This window comes from Pinus tabuliformis, chromosome 4_1 (genome assembly GCF_031772625.1).
Source record: "Pinus tabuliformis cultivar Carrire ecotype Pingquan chromosome 4_1, CPIR1, whole genome shotgun sequence".
Taxonomy (NCBI): Eukaryota; Viridiplantae; Streptophyta; class Pinopsida; order Pinales; family Pinaceae; genus Pinus; species Pinus tabuliformis.
In genome coordinates, this window is record NC_142303.1 from 730,587,199 (window position 1) to 730,603,655 (window position 16,457).

A 16,457-nucleotide genomic window follows, 5' to 3' on the forward strand; every position below is an offset into this window, starting at 1 on the left:
TGTCATGGTTGCAACCTCATTCTAGGGATGATGAGGGTTGTGTTTGAGTTGTGTTCCCTATGTAACATCTATCAAACTCACACACGATGTTGCCCGCATTGTTTCACAAGTGTCGCACTTGTCACTTGCTTCGTCGATTAGTTACACTGAGTATATGGTGCCTTGATGGTTTGGGGTGTCTTGTCATCGAGTCATGTTGAGTGTGTGTTCACAAGGTCATGTATGTATAAGTTCACTCATGCACATGCTTAGTAATTTCATTGAAATTCTGATAACCAGATCACCCTCCAACAACCAGACCTTTGCTTAGCTGCATTACACAGTTTCGGCCCTTAGTGATCATCTACAACTGCCTAGAATTGTGTAAATATTGAGATTGTCTCCCACGCAACCTGCACTATGCAATCCTAGAATCGGCTGGACCAACTGTCACCCAAAACAACACGAAACTTACTCAGAAAGCCAATTCAATATGCACTACCCGCAAGCACATCAACCAAGCCTCCAGTTGATCAACCAAAGAGTTTCATTGGGTAGTGACCCCGGGACTCACTCCCCAAATACATTGAGCAAAAGATTAAAATCTTGCTTGCTTTAATGACTGAAGAAATTAAGCAGACATTTCAGACAGACACCATGTGTTCATCACTATCTCCCTCAAAAAATTGTGCAGTTTTTCCAGCCAGTCACCCTGTCAGCCAACCTAATGCTCAGCCAGAAAATTGTGCAGTTTTGATGAGAAGTCACCCAGCTGCTCAGCATCTCACATAGCTTAGAAACTATGCAAGGATGTTTAGTAGGTGAGCCTCCTAGAAATTGCACAGTTTTTCCCAGCAGAATCCTGCAACCCGTTGCTAGCTCCCATGAAGAATTGCACAATTTTTCCATGCAAGCCTCCTACAACCCACTTCCATCTCCCTAAAGAAATTGCGCATTTTTTGGTGCCAACGTCTCTACTGTCTGCACTACTTCCCTCAAACAATTGCATAAATCTACCCTCCATCCGAGCTAGATCCATCAAATGGTTGTTGTTGAACCGAATTGTCAATCCTATTCTCCAAGTGACCTCTATGCAATTTTCACTAGCAATTCTCGGAGCCCGCATCCCTGATTGAAATCTGCCTTGTGCAGGTTCAATAGCCTCGTCTGCTCTCCCAGTCACCTGCATCTAAAAGTGAAGGATATTGCATAATGGTAGACTAGGATATTTCTGGATTTAATGTCTTCTCATCATGAGTGATTGCAGATACAGGTGCATGGATTTGACATGACACGATGACAAATGAGATGGACAAGGAGGGCACATGTGAGGATATTTGTTTTTTGAATCGATGGATAAGGAATGCATGTAAGGAGATTGTTTTACGAATGGATGGATGCATGAAGCATGTCAATGTACAAGTGAAGGAGGAACACACACGTGCTGACATCAAGTGAACACCTAGACCATCGAAGACTTCACACACCTTGCCATGAAGAGATGAAGCTATGATAAACCAAGAGCACATCCATCACTTAACAACACTACAGCTTGGCATGCACACGAGAAGTAGCATGAACATACCAACTCTCTCATGTCGAGTCATGTCATGGGTCATCTCGGCCGCATCACTACTGTGGGCTATACTACTGTAATTAATGTAATGTAATGTGGAAGTCTAAGAGACCAACATGTAAATATGAAGAGTAATGTAAAGTTGAAGAGTCATGTAAGTCAAAGAGTCATGAGGGAAGTCAAATAGTCGCATGGGTCAGTTTCACCCTTGGCTATATATACCCCTCATTTGTACATGAAAAAGAATTTTCACCTTGGCTCCTCCCTCATAGCCTTGAGAGTCTCTAATATTTTCTTTGAGGAGTGAGAAGTGAATCCAATGCTCCACTTAGAGAGTTAGTGATGTATGGTGTACCAATGTCTCTTGGAAAATTTTCTTAATTTAGAAGCCTGTTAACAGGCCAACGCATTTTCACACATGTCTTGTAATTGTTTGTAAGACTATTCTTTGAACACTTGTAATACATGTTGCTTTAACCTGTGTAAAGACAACTAAACTATTTTGGTTGTCCTAATAAATATGCTTATGAAAATGTGTTATATAAGTTGTTAATGTGGTCCTTCTCGTGTGGGCTACCTCATTAGAAACTAGACAGAACCATTCCCATAAACTTGTTATAATGACCTTTGCACTCGTGTGGACTATTCTATTGGGTGTTGTATGTGATATATCTTCATTGTGTGTTTGTGACAGCCACATTTGTTGGGACTATTTCGTTGTAATATGCACATGTCCTAATATGTTGTGTTTCTATGACAGGATTGGAACTTTTCCCTTTTGACTAGAGACTCACTTCCATCCTCTCCCTCTACAGTGAAAGAACCTTGTCAAAAGTAACACTAGCACTCACCTAGCATGCGAACCTTAGTGTTCAAAGATGAAATAGACCACTCTCACATACTGAAAACCAAGAGCTAAGGCATATCTTTAAGATAATGGCAATCGGGCCATGGTACCAGATGGGACTCCTACACGAAACAGTGTGAGGTCAAGTTGGGACTTCATACCGGGGAGATCCCGTGAATGTTGGTGGGTCTGACAATTTCAACATTTCTGGTGCTAGAAGGAGGGCTAGATAACAAGATAAGTCCTCACAATATGTTTTGAGTGTCTTCATACTTACCATGACTAAAGACATAATTTATCTTCCCTAATGTATGTCTTATGGAAACGACTTTGAAATATCAGAAAAACTCTAGAATAACCTGTCAGGTAAAACATACGATGGTGGAGGCTGAGTAGCCTTGGTTAGATACATGGTTGCCATTGAAGGCCCCTCTGAAAGGCACGAAATCTTTGAAGATTACATGACCTGCACGCTATTCGCATACACAGTTTGAGGGCACCCACTACATTGGTGTGAAACACTGGCTGAAAAGTCTATTCACTCTCTCCCTCATCTAGTTGAAGAGATAGACCATGCTTTCAATCATTTTGACCATAAAGCACTCAATAAAGAAATTTTGAGATTATGGAAAACACCTAATTTCACATAAGCTTTTGTAATCTCGCATGGCAATTTCCTGAAGATGAAATTGATTGGGAATTTCTTGATGGAAGATTTAAGTATCGTCTTTATATATATATATATATATATATATATATATATATATATATAATTCCGCAATTCTTAGAATGATTCAAGCCTTGCTCAACATACTTTGGTGATGGAATTGTTCAATCACAAGTGGACACAGTTGTTGTCACAAGTGACTATATACCTTCCCCTCATCAAACATCTTCATTCCCATAGAGTGATGTGGGAGAACATGTATAAAGATATGATGAGCTGTCATATCCTCCCACCTCACCTTCTCTTGATATCTACGTAGATTTGGATGGAAAGCCTAATGGTTGTCATATGGACTTGTTACCTCAATCTCTATCCCTGCCTTCTTCTGATCCGCTAGATTGTACTGTGTTGTGTTCTTCCATTCTGGAATCCACTCATCTTGTGAACGAGGTTCAAGTTGTTGACGGAGTTGGTGTTATGAAACCAACCTCTACTGTCATGCACGATGATTGTGTGTAGGAATCTAAAGAAGAACTTGCGGTGAAGGATGACTCCCTTCCATTTGTGCCTCATGTGCTCTATCTTGACATCCCTTGCGATTCTGCCACTTTTGATTCTCCCTGTGAAAACTCATTTCCGAATACCTATACTTTCGATCATTCACAGGGCACACCAGATGTTAGTTCTATCATTACATTGTGGAGAGGACACATATTCCTATGAAAATTCATCCCATTTGTCATCTACCATTTCTGAAAACACAGAGGGTGAACATCCTTGATTCTCATCTACCACACTACACGATTCATCAAATCACGAGGATGGTGATGAACATCCTGAACTTTTTGATCATAGTTGTCATGATCTTTGTACTTCTTCATTTTATCACGACATTGACTAACTCACTATTAATCTTTATAATCCACTGGTCTCTGATGATGTATCTATTGATGAAGTGGAAACCCCACAGGTTGTTGAGGCACTTCAAACTGGGCTAATGGTTATGCCAAGCCCTTACTTTCATCCGATTAGTTCCACTTTTGATCCAAAAACTTTCGAAACACCCAAGGCTCCTCATCACTCTTTGCTTCACATTCAAGATCAGCTAAACACCTAGATTTTGCTTCCTCCACTAGAATCACATGATCCCATCGCTCAAGCTTTGGAGGAATATTACACAATGAGCACGCTTGAAAAGCATAAGTTGTTTGTCTTTTATCTAGGTGGATGTTGGTGGCCACCCATCTATCCCACCTGGACCCCCACAACTGTCTCTTTCAGTTTTTAAGTTTCCTTAATTGTAGCACAGTTTACTATTTTTAGTAGTTTTTCGGGTCTTGAACTTCTAGGGCCGTTTTGAGGCCCTAAACGATGTTTTTTGGGGAAAATGGAAGTAGCATGGGTCTATTGATTGGTGTTGCTCCCCCAAAGTTGTAGTCTTGTAATAGATCTTTCTAACGAGGTATTATGTGTGTCAGATGAAGATCATATGCCAAAGTTACGACCCTGGGAAGTTGATGTACAAATTTACCCAAAATGGGGCCCATAGATTGGTGTTTCATCTCCAAGGGTTAGGTTTTTGGATTTTTAGGGCTTTCCATTGTTTCTCAACAATAAATAGGCCTTCGAACCTCATTGTAACATAGTTCAGGGGCAGGTAGCTGCAACATCTCTTCTCAAAGATAAGCTACCATCACCCTAGCTCATTTATTTCCATTTATGTTTTTAAGCATATTTCAGTATTTTACATTAAGGAAATTAAGCATTATTTTTTATGCATCTCCATATTTGTGATTATATCTATAATTTGTTGCCTTCATATTTAAATATAGATCAGTGGTATCAGAGGGTTCTGCTCTTTCTCTGTTTTTATTTGCATGTCCCCAACAAGGTCGAGATATAAGGAGTTAGGGCTTGAACTCGTCGAACCTTTGCAAGACCAGCCTCAAAGAAGCCCTTGAGTGACAAAGGAATGTGATGATGGAAAACTATACCCAGATCCTTGATCAACTACCCAGGGGCGATGCAGCTACTTCCAACAGCTACTCTGGAAATGCCACACTCTTTAAGGTACAAGTTAACTTTGAAATCCTTATATTCAAGGGTCAGATAGATGCATATGCTATAAATAAATGGTTAAATCTGCTAGAAGGATATTTCTCTATTCATGACTTTTCCACCCACGAAAAGATCACTTTTGAACTTCTCAAAGCAGTCCCCCATGTCGAGGACTAGTGGGAAACCTACTAAGAGGAGCAGGATGAAAGTATGGGCTCACTATTTTCAGCTGCACCCACTTGGAACTCGATCCGGGATGCCATTAGGGAGAAATACTACCCTGTCAAAAGCTATGAGGATAAATACATAAAGTGGACCATGCTGCGGAAGGGTAGGGACCAAGACATTCCCAAGTTTACCAATATTTTTAATACCCTTTGCACAAAGTTGCATATGAAGGATTCTGAGTTGCATTTGGTACTCAAATACCTCAGCTGCCTACATTGTTACATCCAGGATGAGATGGAGTTCCTGAACATCTCCTCGCTTGGCATGGCATATCAATATGCTGTCAAGATTGAACAGAAGTTTAAACAAAGAAGTGGGACTTCGGATCTACGAATCCAAAGAACAAAGGACAAAGCCAAGGCGGGGTAACCCAAGACAACCCACTGAAGCCACAAGAAAAAAAAAACCACACAAAGTAAAAGGGCACATGAAAGTGGTGTGAGTTCCATAAGAGCCCCACTCATAACAAAAGTGAGTGTCGGACCAAGTAGTCGCTGGTGGCTGAGTTGAAGGCTTTAGAATCGGATGCATGTTGTGACCCTGAGTCAAAACCTAGCAAGGGGAATGACAAAGGAAAAGGTCATTGATGTGGAGCCCAACACCATTGTTACCACTGCCAAGATATATAAGAGTGAGCTTGAAGATCTAGAGGAGGGGGAGCATCTTTTCCACTCACAGATGTGGGTGAAGGATTTGTTGCTGCAATTAATTGTTGACAGTGGGAGCCAAAAAGAACCTCATTTCAATAGAGGTCGTGAAGCGGCTGGGACTACTGACCGTACCACACCCATAAAAATATAGCATCAGGTGGCTTCACTAAGGATTAGATCTCCGAGTTTGCCAACAGTGCCGCCTTCCCTACAACATCAAGCCCTTCATAGACGAGGTATTGTTTGATATTGCACCTCTAGATGTTTGTGATGTATTATTAGGCCGGCCATACTTGTGGAGGTGACATGTTGTGTATGATTCAAGGCCTTGCTTTGTTATTATTTCTCTATGTAATACATTATATAGGATACCGGAGGTAGCCCCACCTACCGCCACTTCTTTGATCTCTGCTAAGAAAGGTAGTAAGATCATCTCCCAGACTAGGAAATTTATTTTCTGTCTAGTTCGCTCCCAAACTAAGGGGAAGATCCTCGCCACATCCATGACCCCCGCAAAGGGTTCCTCCATGCAGCAATAGTAGTAGATGGATATGTTTATGAAAAAAAATAGGAACATATTCTCCTCACCCACAGGGGTATCGTTGCATTGTCAGGTCACGGATCTTAGAGAACCTCTACCCAACGAGTCTATACATTACTACTCCATCCTAGAAAATGCCAAGTATAAGCATCGACATGATCAACATCAGGTACCATACGAGTTTCGTGTGGGTGACAAATGTCTGGTTGCATCTAGAATGCCTTACAGGAGCCCATCAGAAGCTTAGATCACTCTGATATGGTCCTTACACCATTACCAAGGCTATGGGAAACAGTGCTTTGGAGCATAACATTACCCCTTTCCTTCACTTTCACTGTGTAGTTTCAGCCCTCAGTGATCATGTAATGATGCCTAGAATTGCGCAGAGCTTGAGGTTGTCTTCCAAGCATCCTACACTACCCAATCGTGGAATCAACCTGTCTAATTGTCACCCAAAATAGTGTAGAAGATGCTTAGCAAACCATTTCAATATGTTCTTTCAACCAAGCCTCCACCTGGTCAACCAGAGAGTTTCAAGGGGCAGTGACCCCTGGACTCACTCCCCCCAAAAATTGCATAAAATATGCAAAAATTTCCCACTCCATTGACTGAAGATGCTAAATAGACATGTTGGATAGACAACTTGTGTCCATCACTGTCTCCCACAAAAAAATGTGCAGTTTTTGCAGCCAGTCACCAGGTCATCCGACTTGCTGCTAACCTGGAAAACTGCACAGTTTTCATGAGATTTCACCCAACTACCCTGCATCTTGCTTAGCTCAGAAACTGTGCAAGGATGTTGAGCAGGCCAGCCTCCCATCAATTGCACAGTTTTTTTCCACCCGACTCCCACAATCTCTTGCCAAAGCCTCGGAAAAATTGTGCAATTTTTCCAAGCAAGCCTCTTGTAGCTTGTTGATAGCTCCTGGGAAATTGTGTAGTTTTTGTTACAAACCACTCTATGGCTTGCACTACATCCCTCAAAAAATTTTGCAGATCTACCCTCCAGCTGAGCTAGATCCTGTGGATAGTCCCTCTTGATCTACATTGTCCATCCCACTCTCCTAGTAACCTCTACGCAATTTTCATCGGCAGTGCCTGGATCCTATATCCCAGCTGGAAATCTCCCTTGTGCAGTTTCAGGAGCCTCGTCAACTCTCCTGATCGCATGCATCTTAAATCCAAAAATAGTGCATCATGGTAGACTAGGAAATTTATGGATTTAATGTCATCTGGTCATGAGTGATTGCAAATACAAATGTGTGGATGAGACATGACACGATGACAAATGGGATGAACAAGGAGAGTAGATGCAAGGAGATTTGTTTCACGAACGAATGAACGAGGAATACATCTAAGGATATTTGTTAGAAAATAGATTCACACATGAAGCATGACAAAGTACAAGTGAAGGAGGAACACACACATCAAAACATCAAGCGAACACTAAGACCATCGATGACTTCACACACCTTTGCCATGCAGAGATGACGTTATGATACACCAAGAGAACATCCATCACTCAACAACAATGCAACTCGACATGCACATTAGTAGCATCATGAACATAACAGCTCTATCATGTCGATTCATGTCATGGGACATCTCGACCACATCACTACCGTGGGCCATACTATTGTAATCAATGTAATGTAAATTGGAAGTCCAAGAGACCAACATGTAAATTTGAAGATTCATGTAAAGTTGAATATTCATGTAACCCAAAAATTCATGAGGGAAGTCAAACAATCAAAAGATTCAATTTGACCTTTCGATATATATACCCCTCATTTGTACATGAAAAATACTTTTCACCTTGGCTCCTCCCACATAGCCTTGAGAGTCTGTAATCTTTTCTTTGAGGAGAGAGTAGTAGTTGCAACGCCTCACTTACAGGATTGGTGATGTATGGTGTACCAATGTGTCTTGTGAACTTTTACATAGTTCACAGATTTGTTTTCTAACTTTTTAACAATGTCTTTCCCATGTGGGCTACCTCATTGGACACTAGGTGAAACCATTCCCATAAACTTGTCATAACGACCATTGCACTCATGTGGAATATTTCACTGGTTGTTGTACATGTTATCCATTTGTTGTGTGTTCGTGACTGTCGCATACGTGTGGACTACTCTACCCAAATATGCACACGTCTTGCTATGTTGTGTGTCTCTAATAGAGTTGGGCTCTTCACTTTCAACTAGAGACTTACTTCCACCCTCTCCCTCTATGGTGAAATAATCTTGACACAAGTAACACCAGCACTCACCAGGGACGTGAACCTCATTGTTCAAAGATTAACCAAACCACTCTCACGTGATGACAAGCAAGAGCTACATATCTTTAAGATAATGGAAACCGGGTCATCATACTGGATGGGACTCCTACGCCAAACAATGTGAGGTCTAGTTGAAACTTAAAAACATGGAGATCCCCTGAAAGTTGTCATGTCTAGCACAATGAATAGAATATCATATGAAAATTATGACCTATTCATCTAATATTTCTGATGAGCTTCCTTGTCAGAAACATATCCACTAGTGTATGTTACAAAGGTTCCCAAATCATTATGACAAAATGAAGGAGGATCTTTTGAGGATGGAGCTCCTTACAAAGAGTTGGAAAATCTTACATATAGTTTTGCACTCTCTATGTACATTTCTTAATTTTTACAAGAAACTTGGGCTAGCAACTCATGGCTTTATAGATATGATGAAGCATAGAAAGGAAACAGTTATGGGTCCCAATATATGGGTTGAGGTAAATAGGAGGGTTACAAAATCACATGACAATTCTATGTTTACTTTTAAAGAAGGGCCAAAATGACAGTTGATGAAGCTGTAATATTTCAAGCACGTTGAAGTAGCCCAATATTTTTTTGATAATTTCCTTTCAGTGTATGGAAGATAACATGTTATCATGAGGTTCCACATTATATTTCTCGATTGTTTTATGTTGAATTTTTTTTTTGGGTATGAAACCTGATGATACCAACCTTCCATCCAAATATTACGGTACTCAGAAAGGTGATACATATGATTGGAAGGGTGTATTAAGAGATAATACATTTCCTCATACTTCACCCCCTTTGGTTCCTCAACCACCTCATCTGGTAAATCTACGGTCAAACATGGATATCACTTATAACATTGGTTGAGAAGTAAGTGATGCCATTCTAAATGACATACATATCGAATTGACTGGAATAGATGTCAGTTTAAATTCACAAACATCACATGTTGATGCATTCAATAATTTTATATTTAAATTAGATGTGGAAATAGATAATACAGATATTGAAGTGGTTAGAGTGCATACAAAGGCTTTCTTTGATGGATGGAAAGACCTAATTGCTCGTGAGGAAGAACGCATGCGATTGGTATGTGTTCATGTTTATGGTTGATATTTTAATATATTGTAATGTATGTGTTAATGTTCATTCACATACATTTTATAAAAAAAATAAGTTATACTCTAACAAGAATGTTTCTTATGTTCACCATTAACTATTAAGTCGTTTGTTGAACGAAAATTTTGATAAATTAATGTTGTCAGGTTTGGGTTCAAATGTATATATTTTGAGAGAGATTTTTTTGAAGAAAACTTTCATACTAATAATTTATTTTTATTATATCGATATTGTGAAGACATTTTTGTAAAAGAAATAATTACATAATTAAATGTTAATGAATTCCCATTCCATCCAACATTTTTGACATTGCACGACTCTCTTCGTCCCTATTAGGAGATGCATAACTCTGTTCCTCGTCTCTTTGCTTCCTTATAAATTGAAGCAAGTTTAGCTAGAAAAATGAGATTTATCTTAAAGTTTTAAAATTTTTGAATTTTAGGTTTATGAAGGAAATTTTCCTTCTCAAAGGATGTTAGTGATGGAGTCAACTATGGGAGTTTTATTATCAAATAAAATTGAAAAAGTTGTTACAATTTTTTTAATATTACAATTTCGTGTATTTTCATGTGCAATTTTATACATGTGGTGTATAGGGAATCTACGAGGCCACAATGCAATGGGATTCCATGGAATTTGAAACCTTCAATAATTTTTTTTGATGATAAAAATTTAATATATTATTAATAAATTAAAATTAAATTTAGAAGTACACTATCTTATGAATATATGCATATTGCACATGTTGTGGAAGGCACCCATGAGGAGGATGATGATGATAGGTCAGGGATGCCAAAGATATTATCCTTGACATATATTTGTATTTGACAGTATTTTTATTATATATACTTTTATCATGATATAAAATTTGAACATATTTTTCATAGAACTCTTTATTATGAATTGATCTTTAATGTAAAAATTTTGGAGTTTATACATTTTGCATGATGATTCTGATAATGCTGTAGAAGACAATATGGATTTGGGTTGGTACTTAGGGTTTTTCAAGTCATTTTGTTAATTTGTTTAATGAATAGTAAAATTGTGAATTATAAAACATGGTACATTTTGCATTCATGAATCTTATCATGGTGTAGACGACTAAATCAATCATAACTTAAAATTGCATTATAAAACATTTTGTACATTTTGCATTCATTAATCTATTAGCAGATTACATAGAATAGCTACTATAGATGTGGGCTGATACTTATGTTTTAAAATAAATTAGTTCAAAATAAACATACTAAAAAATTGAATTAAAGAATATCGTACTTTTTGCGTAATTCATAGTTTGATGCTTAAAGTTTTTATATTTAAATTCATGAACATGGAGCAATGAATGCAAATTTTCACCTAGTTGGTACTTTTTATGACTCACATATGTAGAGCTTTAGAACCCAAATTTTGATTCCCTCTGTAATAGTTCCAATTTCCCCATACCAACTTTTTAAGTGTTGTATGTTTGAAGTTAAATGATAAGTAGAATGAATATTGGTAAAATGCCGATAAGTATAATGCTTCAAAACTGTGAACAAATGTAGTCACATATAAGTCACATTTTGGATGCCGAGTTCTCATTGGTCAACCTTTTCTTAGTTGTTCTAGTTAATTTCCAGCACTTTGTTCGATGTAAGTTTTCAAGTTATAGTTTGTACATTATAAATCATGGTACATTTTACATTATGCATTGTTTGATGCTTAAATGTTTTACATTAATTTCATGAATACAAAGAAATGAAAGTAAATTTTCATTTAGTTGGTACAATGTATGGCTAACATATGTAGAGGTTTATAACCCAACTTTTGATACCCTTTGTAATAGTTATAATTCCCCATACCAACTTCTCAATTGATGTATGTTTGAAGTTAAATGATAAGTAGAATGCATAAAGTGATAAGCAGAATGAATATAGTTAAAATGTGGATAAGGAGAATGCATCAAAATTCTGAACAACAAAGACATTTAATTTAGAAAATGTAGGCACCGACGTTTTATACTAAAAATTTAATAGGTATGAGATGAAATATTTTATATGAAAACGGGAATAAATTATTTTATAACCTCATGAACTTTTGTTTTATAAGAAAATTTGCAGTGTCACATATATAATATACCTTTGCACTTTCTCTCTCCTTATATGAGATATATAGTACATATATATGATATTTGTGTTTTGTGCAAAAGGACATTCCATTCAGCTTGTTAAATACATACATTCTAAATCTAAAGTACCTCATTTGTCTTAAAGTTTATTACTATATTATTTTTCATAAAATTCGAGAAATTTTAGAGATTGGGAAATAAAAATTGCAATTTTGAGTCAAATCAAGTTGCATTAATTTTAGAAGTTACTATAGATGGTGTATGCACTACACATATAGGAAAAAAACACAATCAAATGCATTTATTTGACCTATTTAGTTAATTAATTTGATGATATCAAGATGTAAAAGTGATACAAAATATTTGAAATTTACGGTAATGTTATTTTAATAAAGTAAATAATTTCAGTAAGATAGAACTAAAAATATTTGAAAAGACACAACGATGAGATAAAGAAGAAAAATGGATTGCAAACATGATAGATGTATGATCAGTAATAAACCAGAATATTCTGATGCTACATCCTTTTATTATAGTAGTATTTGGGATATTTACTTTCCTTTTAACTTAATAACAAAGGCACCACATTAATGAAAACAATTATGTAATAACTAGTAGTAGCTAGAATGGAAAACTTAAGTGTGCACAGAAAGGAAGGCTAACAATCTACTTGAACTCTTTCTCATAGACGAAGAAAAGGAGAAGATATTGTTGGTAAGTTCAATTAAAAATATTATAATCGAATGACATCCTTAATGATTAATTCATGGCCGGATTTCGACATTCTCCATTTTTTAAATTTCGATTTTCTTCTTGATTGAACTTCTACCAACTTTATTGGCACTACATGCACCAAGTCACTATATTGACAACTTATGGCATCGAGTCGATAGCCTTAAAAGTAAATATAAATATTGGTTTGATGTGTTGGAAAAAAGATCCTTTCAAGATAATAGATCCTCTTTTATATATAAAACCATTATCATCATGGTTACCTAATAAATTAATATTTCTTTTAGTGCATTGCATAAAATAGTAATTGGAATTTTCTATGTTTTGAATCGCTGAAACTAAAACAAAAAAAATCCTGAACAATAAAAAATAATGCGCAAATTGAGATCAACATTAACAAGAACTTAGTTATGAACATGTAAATTTTATTAGATCTAGATCTACATTTTAATTATTGTCTATACTTATACACAATGATTTTAAAAACATAAAACATATATATATCCTTTAAATGCAATTGAAATGTAAACTTCTCTAACAAGATCAAAAACTTTATAATCTTTGGATGACACTATAGTCTCCTTTGTTGCCATCTCTTCCAAGGTTGCAAGTTTCATTTCTCCTTTGTATTAAGTTTTGTATGTTGCCAAGATTTCACATACATATTGTTTTCATAAGAATGATTGAATTTTGCGTCCTCTATGAAAACAGGACAAAGAGAACTCCACAATTTGGGTCTTTTAATGAAGGAACATTTGATTTCGAAGGAGCTTCCTTCTCAACATTTTGGAATCTTCATTCCATTAATATAATGTAGAAGATAAAACGTAAAATGTAGGGTTTTTTTTCAACATTACATTAAAATAATTGAATGAATATTGTATGGTGAGAAAGAAGTTGGTTCTCTGCATGGTTATAGAAAAAATTAAATTTGAACGTTATAGTACTAAAAATTGACAAGTTCGATCTCTCCACTTGAAACAAACAATCGACAATAACATTTCAAAATGGAAGTAAAATTTAGCACTTCCCCACTTGTGATGCTAACCATATTCCCAATATGTAAAATGTATTCCATGATATGGTACGATTTTATATATTTATTTTCCATCGTTCTCCCATAAAGTTCTTGATCAAACCTTTTATCGTCAAGGTGTTTGTAAAAAAGAAAAATATTATTCCTTTTATTGAATTTATTCTTTGCAAGGACAAAAAAACCCATTAAACGTGGTTGAAAAATGGACATTATGTATTAAAGTTTCTTGTTATTCCAATCCAGAACAAGAAGTGACTACGTATGTTCTATACAATATTATGACAAGTTATGTCCTCCAAAGGAAAATGAATGTACATGGAAGGAAAAATAATAATGGAACATATTATTTTACACTTATAGAAGGCTTAGGAAAAACGAGGGACTATGGATGCAATGGAATTGTTGGCTTCATCAATTCAGACATTTTCTGCAACTAGATGAAAGGTGTGTACGAAGTCAAAAAGGAGAAGCTAAAACAATTGCATAGAGAAGAAAAAATTATTGCTAGTCAATCTCAATCAGTTAGCATAAGTCAGTATGCACTTTCTAATAGAATTTATAGTGATCTATTATATGGGTCAATTCCAATTCATGATTTTTGTTTGAAATATGAATTGGTATCAAGAACCACTCCATCAAGATTTATTGGTGGACATTGTAAGATATCTTTGATATGTGTGTGTCTTTTAGTTATAAATGTGGTGTCTTTAATGACCATGTGGTTATTTCAATACTATACTAAGTTTGCCCCTAACTTTTAATCTCTGATTGGTGAATTATTAGGTGAATTATCGTGGTGATAAGTTTAAGAAAATTTTATATTTAATTCTCAATATAAGCACTTCAGAATTTGTGTTTTTAGTCTTGAGTATATTTTAAGGTAACATTTAAATATTGAGTATTTTCTTGTTGTTTATATATATTATAATGGGTCGAAGACAAATATATAACAAATAATTTCGAAGAAACCCTTGAATAGTTATGTTTATCTGTGCTATTAATTTTTTGAATTCTTGATGTTTTTAAATAGAAATTTTAAATATTTTTAAATGCATTAGGCAACTTCAATTTTTTGAAAGATAATATCACTATATATACATATGGAGTGAGGCTTTTCATAATTGCATGAGCAATCACCACCTAATTTTTTGAGGTCCAAACATTATAGAGCATCAACTGAGTCTCTAACATTGACTCGAGCACAATTTTCTATGCATTTCGACGAGATTTTTTGTGGATCGAGGAGTGTATCAGATGAATCATGAGAGGACCATCGTTCATTAAATAATCATCATGATATATATATATGTTTATGTGAAAACTTAAATGAACTTTGTAGAATCATATGTACATACATATTCAATCGATTTTTGTCAATTTATCTTTATTAATTTATAATATATTCCATCTTTTCTAGAAGCATCTCTCAGTAGGTCAAAGAGAGTATTATATCAATCAATGAAGGACCATTGTTGATTACATAATCATGGTATGCTATGTTTATGTGCAATTAATTAGATGATAATTTGGTAGAATCATATGTACATAAATATTGAATTAATTTTTGTCAATTTAACATTTTTATTTTAGAATTTATATCTTTTTTAGAAGCCTCTCTCACTAGGTCATCACGTGGGGGTGCTCAACCTTCTCCCAATGGTCAACAAGATCAATTAACTCATGTACTTGGGTGTGACGGTGCTCAACCATCTTTGAGTGGTTGTGAAGCTCAACCATGATCATCATCCTCCATTTGGAAATTTATTTATTTATTTTTATTTTTTTATGTTAAAACAAATTTGTACATAAATAAATTATATGTAAATACACATCTATATCTATTTTTCATGTATATAAATACTTTGAAATATTTTAATATATGTAACTATACAATCAAGCAGGGGGTGAAAATGTAGACGCAAGTCAAGGTAGGTGAACGATGGTGTTTCAAGAAGAAGACCATACACCAATTACCACCTATTCATCTAATATTCCTAATGAGCTTCCTTGGGAGAAAATATCCACCAATGCATGTTACAGAGGTTCTCAACTCATGATTCAAAATTGACGGATGATTTTGGCAGTATAGAGCTCCTTGTAGAGAGTAGGCAAAGCTTAGAAATAGTTTTTCACTCTCTAAGTACATTCCTTGATATTTACAAGAACCTTGGGCCAGCAACTGATGGATTTATATATGAGATGAGTTGTAGAAAGGAAACAATGATGGGTCTCGATAAATGGGTTGAGGTAAATACGAGGGTTACTAAAGCACATGCCAAATCTATGTTTAATTTTAAAGAAGGGTTGAGAAGAAATTTGTTGAAGATGCAATATTTTAAGCACCCTGAAGTAGCCCACCATTTCATGTTAGCTTCCTTGTAGTGTATGGCAAGCTTCCATGTAATGATGAGGTTCCACATTATTTTTCTCAATTATTTTATGATAAGATTTTTCGGGGTGTGAGACCTCATTATACCAACCTTCCATATAAATATTATGCCATAGGAAAGGGTAACACATATTATCAGACAGGTGCATTAAGGGATACTACATTGCCTCATCCTTTGCCTCCTTTGCTACCTCAACGACCACGTCGGGTAACTATGCGGCAGAGATAGATGTAACTT